The sequence below is a fragment of the Homarus americanus genome, unplaced genomic scaffold (assembly GCF_018991925.1).
Source record: "Homarus americanus isolate GMGI-L3 unplaced genomic scaffold, GMGI_Hamer_2.0 scaffold25249, whole genome shotgun sequence".
In the NCBI taxonomy this organism is placed as follows: Eukaryota; Metazoa; Arthropoda; class Malacostraca; order Decapoda; family Nephropidae; genus Homarus; species Homarus americanus.
In genome coordinates this window covers 59637-67500 of record NW_024719500.1, presented here as the reverse complement: position 1 = coordinate 67500, position 7864 = coordinate 59637, and positions in this window count along the sequence as shown.

Below are 7864 nucleotides of genomic sequence, written 5' to 3'. Positions count from 1 at the left end.
GGGGATAACACTAAGATAACGTGACATTAATCACTTCTAACAGGGGATAACCTTTAGATAACGTGACATTAACCACTTCTAACAGGGGATAACACTAAGATAACGTGACATTAACCACTTCTAACAGGGGATGACCTTTAGATAACGTGACATTAATCACTTCTAACAGGGGATAACCTTAAGATAACGTAACATTAATTACTTCTAACAGGGGATAACACTAAGATAACGTGACATCAATCACTTCTAACAGGGATAACACTAAGATAACGTGACATTACTCACTTCTAACAGGGGATAACCTTAAGCTAACGTGACATTAATCACTTCTAACAGGGGATAACACTAAGATAACGTGACATTACTCACTTCTAACAGGGGATACCTTAAGATAACGTGACATTAATCACTTCTAACAGGATAACCTTTAGATAACGTGACATTAATCACTTTGCAATAGGATAACACTCAAGATAACGTAACATTAATCACTTCTAACAGGGGATAACACTAAGATAACGTAACATTAATCACTTCTAACAGGGGATAACACTAAGATAACGTGACATTAATCACTTCTAACAGGGGATAACACTAAGATAACGTGACATTAATCACTTCTAACAGGGGATAACACTAAGATAACGTAACATTAATCACTTCTAACAGGGGATAACACTAAGATAACGTGACATTAACCATTTCTAACAGGGGATAATTTTAAGATAACGTAACATTAACCATTTCCAACAGGATAACCTTAAGATAGCGTGACATTAATCACTTCTAACAGGATAACGTTAAGATAACGTGACATTAACCACTTTTAACAGGGGATAACGTTAAGATAACGTGACATTAACCACTTCTAACAGGGGATAATTTTAAGATAACGTGACATTAACCATTTCCAACAGGATAACCTTAAGATAGCGTGACATTAATCACTTCTAATAGGGGATAACCTTAAGATAGCGTGACATTAATCACTTCTAACAGGATAACGTTAAGATAACGTGACATTAACCACTTTTAACAGGATAACCTTAAGATAACGTGACATTAACCACTTCGTTCTGACAAAGAATACGTTACAACATCGGAACACTAGCACCTTGAAGGATCCGTAACACAGGGTAATGAACACATTAACGAAGCTATCTGCTGAAGCCAAGGATGCAGAGAAGCTTCCGTCTCTTTGAAGCTTCAGTTCTCCTCAATTAAAGCCTCATATAAGGCTTCCGGATGGCTTAGTCGTTCGGTGGTCTTCTCTAATCTCTTCTCTCGCGGTCTAATGGAGGAAGTAGTAGTGGTAGTAGTAGTAGTAGTAGTAGCATAGTAATAGTAGTAGTAGCATAGTAATAGTAGTAGTAGTAGTAGTAGTAGGAGAGTCACAGTGGGCTACACCAGGTCACAGTGGGCCACAGTGGGTCACAGTAAGCCACAGCAGGTCACAGTGGGCCATAGCAGGTCACAGTGTGCCATATCAGGTCACAGTGGGCCACAGCAGGTCACAGTGGGCCACAGCAGGTCACAGTGTGCCATATCAGGTCACAGTGGGCCACAGCAGGTCACAGTGGGCCACAGTGGGTCACAGTAAGCCACAGCAGGTCACAGTGAGCCACAGCAGGTCACAGTGTGCCATATCAGGTCACAGTGGGCCACAGCAGGTCACAGTGGGCCACAGCAGGTCATAGTGGGCCACAGCAGGTCACAGTGAGCCACAGCAGGTCACAGTGACTCACAGCAGGTCACAGTGAGCCAACAGCAGGTCACAGTGAGCCACAGCAGGTCACAGTGGGCCATATGAGGTCACAATGGGCCACAGCAGGTCATATTGGGCCACAGCAGGTCATAGTGGGCCACAGCAGGCCGGGTTGAAACACTGGGGTAAAGAGATAGTGAAATATACGGAGGTAATCCTCACAGTGACGTTTTGTCATGTTTATTTTACTAAATTCAATTAACGTGGCGGTGATAAATTTTTATTATGCTAATTAATTCACGATATAAACAACAGTGAGGGGGATGTAATTAGCATATTCTAAATTGCTATATAATCACAGCATTATAGACGCGCGCACCTCATAAGGATGTATATAATGTACATATACTGTATATAAAGAGAGACAGCCGTATTAAGTTTATATAATATAAACAGGTTCTTAATTATTATTGTATAAACTGGTATTATGGCTTTAGCATTATGTAAATTTTAATAATGATATTCATGTATAAACTAGTACAATATTTAATTTATTTCATGTCATTATTCAGTTTATACACTGTGAAACAATTATATATACGAATAAAATTTTAACACATTATTGATTTTGTGTTTGATGCGCGTGGTGACGATGTTAAGTGTGGGCGTGTTGGAGGAACCGAGTGGGCGTGCTCGAGGCGAGACGGTCAGTGTAGTGTACATTTAAACGGATGAATGCTGAAGTGGTGTGTCAAGGTGTGGATAGCGTGTGAGATATTGAAATGGGCGTGGAAGATGGGAGGCGAGGTGAGGCAGGTGTTAAAGGGTGTGGGATGTAGAGGATATGGGTAACAATGGGCGTGGGTTATGATGGGCGTGTTTACCCATTGTGGGCCAGACTCTCCCAGGAGACGATCACCACCGCTGACTCACTCACTACAGCACACACACTGATGTTTACCACGTCCTTGTGGGGGAAGAGAAGGGGGAGGAAGGGATTGAGTAGGAAGAGGAAGGGATAGGAGAAAACGGAAGGAAGGTTTTCATCTCCTGATCTGTTATAAGACGACGAGAGAAAAATATTCGGTCCAAACTTCCGTCACTGTCAGAGACTCTCATGTCTCCATATGGGAAAGTGAGAGCACCTTGTTGTGAGCGGCTGGTGAGACTCCCAGTCCTCTCCGTGGATTACTTCTCCTGCACCGAGTTATGTTTCCCTCTCGTCTTCATGAGTTACCCCTCCGTTAATACCATTTTCTTTACCTTCATCTCTTGAGTCGAGTTGTTCCTTAAAAATTGATACACCTGGAGTATTTATACGGGTTTTAAGATGATGTGAGAAACTTTTTCTTCGTTCAAGCGATGTTTAGTGGAAAGTAACGATATGGCGTGAGGTTTTTTAGAGCGTTGAGTGGCAGGCGCTAAGACACAGAGTCAACAAGATGCTGAGTGTTACGGCATTTCGGGGAAATCGATTCCGGGATGGGCGTGGCTCACAGCTGTTGCTCTCGTGATGCTACATTTACGTCCATATCCTCTCTGTCACAGCTGCGTCTTTACCGTTACAACTGCGTCCTCACTGTTACGACTGCGTCCTCACTGTTACAACTGCGTCCTCACTGTTACATCTGCAGTGAGGGAAAGAATGAAAGAAAGAAGATAAAAGAGAGAAAGGAAGTAAAAAGCGAACGAGAGAAACGGAGAGAGACTTTGACCGGGGGAGATAATCGAAACAATTAGAGAGACAGAGAGCTGATAACGAACGCGAGAGAGTTAAATAGAGGGAGAGAGAGAGAGAGAGAGAGAGAGAGAGAGAGAGAGTACATCAGTTGACACAATAGCTGGGTTTAACATCAAAGTTTCTTCATTGCCTCTCAAGGGATGTCTTTGATCACCAGGAAATGACTCGTGACAATAGTTCCAAATTTTGCCATGGAGATGATGATGATGATGATGGTGGTGGTAGTACCTATGGTGGTAGTGGTAGTAGCGATGGTGGTAGGTATGGTGGTGGTGGTGGTGGTGGTGGTGGTGGTGGTGGTGGTGGGGATGATGATAGTAGTAGCGATGGCTGTAGTTTTAGTGGTGGTGGTGGTGGTGATGATGGTGGTGGTGGTAGTTGCGATGGTGGTAGTTTTAGTGATGGTGGTGATGGTGGCGATGTTGGTAGTAGGTGTGATGGTGTTGATGGTAGTATCAGTGACGATGGTAGAGGAGGAAGAGGAGAATGCGGAGGATGAAAGGAGAGGAGGAAGGAAGAGGAGAAGGAAGGATTCTCATTAAGACCAGATCATCAAAAGCTTGGCCATCTCTTGTCAACTGTTTAACTATACTTTTAATGACGAGAGAGGCAGTGAGAGATTGCTGATGTCTCTCACACATAGATCTTGAGAGACAGTGAGAGATTGCTGATGTCTCTCTCACATAGATCTTGAGAGACAGTGAGAGATTGTTGGTGTCTCTCTCACATAAACCTTGAGAGACAGTGAGAGGTTGTTGACGCCTCTCACACATAGATCTTGAGAGACAGTGAGAGGTTGTTGACGTCTCTCACACATAGATCTTGAGAGACAGTGAGAGGCTGTTGACGTCTCTCACACATAGATCTTGAAAGACAGTGAGAGGTTGTTGATGTCTCTCACACATAGATCTTGAGAGACAGTGAGAGGCTGTTGATGTCTCTCTCACATAGATCTTGAGAGACAGTGAGAGATTGTTGATGTCTCTCTCACATAGATCTTGAGAGGCAGTGAGAGATGTTGATGTTTCTCTCACATAGACCTGGAGAGACAGTGAGAGATTATTGATGTCTCTCTCACATAGATCTTGAGAGACAGTGAGAGATTGTTGATGTCTCTCTCACATTGATCTTGAGAGACAGTGAGAGATTGTTGATGTCTCTCTCACATTGATCTTGAGAAACAGTGAGAGATTGTTGATGTCTCTCTCACATAGATCTTGAGAGACAGTGAGAGGTTGTTGATGTCTCTCTCACATAGATCTTGAGAGACAGTGAGAGATCGTTGATGTCTCTCTCACATAGATCTTGAGAAACAGTGAGAGGTTGTTGATGTCTCTCTCACATAGATCTTGAGAGACAGTGAGAGGTTGTTGATGTCTCTCTCACATAGATCTTGAGAGACAGTGAGAGATCGTTGATGTCTCTCTCACATAGATCTTGAGAGACAGTGAGAGGTTGTTGATGTCTCTCTCACATAGATCTTGAGAGACAGTGAGACAATTTATACTGAACGTGAAGTCATTTGTGAACAATATCGATCTATTAACTGATGATCTCGTTAGTTTGATATTTACTGAACGTTTTCATATTTAATTTGAAATCTCTCTCTCTCTCTCTCTCTCTCTCTCTCTCTCTCTCTCTCTCTCTCCTCTCTCTCTCTCTCTCTCTCTCTCTCTCTCTCTCTCCTCTCTCTCTCTCTCTCTCTCTCTCTCTCCTTTTAACCCCTTACGCTTCCTCCACCCCACCATCACCACCACCACTTCCTTCTATCTCACCCTACTTCCTCCCACCACCAAAACTTCACTCCCTACCACTACCACCTCCTCCCACCGCCACACCACCACTTCCTCCCCACTACACCTTCTCCCCACCATACCACTTTCTTCTCTACCACTTCCTCCCACCACCACCACTTATCCACCACCACCACCACCACCACCTCCTCCCTTACCACCACCACCACCACCCCTCCTTCTCCCCACCACTACTACCCTCCACTTCCTCCCTGCCACCGCCACCTGCAACCCCACCACCACCCCTCCCCACCACCACCACCCTCTCCCCACCAGCACCACCACACCACTACCTCCTCCCCACCAGCTCGATTCAGTGGCAGAAAATCATAAGTATTTAGGAGCGTAAGAAAAGACGCCATGTGGGGAAGCCCAGGCTGTGGACTGGATTAAGGAATTGGATACATGTCAGGGAGGGAGTAGCACCAAACCCTCCTCTCCCTCCCTTCCCCTCCTCTCTCCTCCTCCCCTCCCCTCCCTCCCTCCTCCCTCCCTCCCTCCTCCCCTCCCTCCCTTCCCCTCTCTCCTCCCTCCCTCTCCCTTCCCTCCCCTGCTTTCCCTCTCCTCTCCTTTTCTTCCTCCCTCTCTCCAACTCTCCCCATCCCTCCCTTCTACCTTCCTTCACTTCCTTCCTCTCTCCACCCCCAATCTCCTCCACCCCTCTCCTTCCCTCCGCCCCTCCCTTTCCTCTCCCCTTCCCCTAGCCTCCCCTACCGCATCTCCCCCATCCCCAATAAAGATGTCGGGCGCCACACAGTGAAGTATTCCCCAAGGGCCGCGTGACAAAGGAGAGAAAAATGTTCATGGTAAAATATTTGATTTTAATTTGTCGGATCTTTATATTATGAAGATTTTTTTTCTATGTGTAAAAAGTGTGCAAGAAAAATGTGCAGGATACATAACCTAACTAAACCTACTTTAACCTAACCTAACTTAACACACAACACACTCTGAACACACAACATGCATTCTCAACACACAAAACACATTCTCAACTCACAAAAACATACCCACACACACACATAGACACATACACATACCCACACACCCACACACACACACACACACACACACACACATACACACACACACACACACACACTCAACACGCGATACACATACACGAAGGTAAACCCGCACATTCACCCCCTTGAGAAAGTCTATTGGAAACAAATAAGAAGTAACTGAAAATCGATAGGTTCGTACCCTTCTGCCCCACCAGGCGAAAAAAGTAAAAAAAAAATACAAAATAAAAAAAAATAAAAAAAAGTGGGCGGGAGGTAAAAAATATTCCATCGGTGCCTAAAATAAATTTATAAATCAGGCAAAAAACTGTTGCGTCTTAAAGCTTATTTTTAGGTCGCAAGAGTTACTGAAAGTCGATTGGTTTGTACCCTTCTGCTTCACGCACAAAATGGGAAATATAAAAAAATAAATAAAAGGTAAAAATAAAATCCATTGGAGCAAAAAATCAATTGATAAATCAGATCAAATTTTCTTCCATTTTAAGACACGGATTTTAGATCATTAAATTGAGTGAAAATTTATATTCTTACCCGTCTGCCTCACTCTCTTAAGCCGCCACTGTTGTTGTTCCCTTGTGTCTCTTCATATTTCTCTCTAGTCTAAGTTTCTGCCGGTGTGTGTGTGTGTGTGTGTGTGTGTGTGTGTGTGTGTGTGTGTCTGTCTTCCTCAAGAGACTCCCCAGCATTACCAGTGTGTCATGTGAGGAATGAAAAGTATTGGTGGAAGCTGGAGGAGTGTCGGGAAGAGGAGGAGGAGGAAATACAAGAGGAAAGGAAGAAGAAGAAGAGGAGAAGAAGGAGGAGGAGGAGGAGGAAGAAGTGGGAAGGAGGAGGTAAGGAGGCACTCCAGAAGGTACTCAGCGGCAGCTGGTGGCGACGCTGGCCTCCTTTGGGTCTACAACGACACACACACACACACACACACACACACACACACACACATTCACGAAGTCATGCACAGACATAAACGCACGCATTCATCGACGGACGAACACACACACACACACACACACACACACACACACACAATATATATTAGCACTTGGATATAGTTACATACGTATAAATTAAAAACAGTGAGTCACTCGGTGTCCGTCTTGGCGAGTCAGCAGGTGGAGCGAGATTCCCCTCACCAGCTCATCTTTACACATCTTCACTATGTTAATGAAGGAGAGGAGGAAGGTGGAGGTGCTCATACAGGTGTGGTAGCTGTCAACACCTCTCACAGCTGTCTTGAGAGAGAGAGAGAGAGAGAGAGAGAGAGAGAGAGAATGGAGTCCCTGCTACGTACTTCACGTCTTAAAAATAATTATCATAACATATCAAAGAGGAGATACTGACACTGTTGTTGACGTGACTCCATAATATATTTTCTCCCGCATTTAATCAACCTAATTTCCGCCTTTCCTGACCTAACTGATAGATGTTTTTCCCCATCTAACAAGTTTATTTGTTTAATCAATTTAGCAACCATTTTTTTTTTACCTTTTCCCCCTTTAATACCTTGGCCATTGTTAATTAACATAAAATTAACGAGCAGTAAATATAACTTATGAATTTAAAATCTGAACAGGCTTATTACGCGGGCACGGCTTAGATT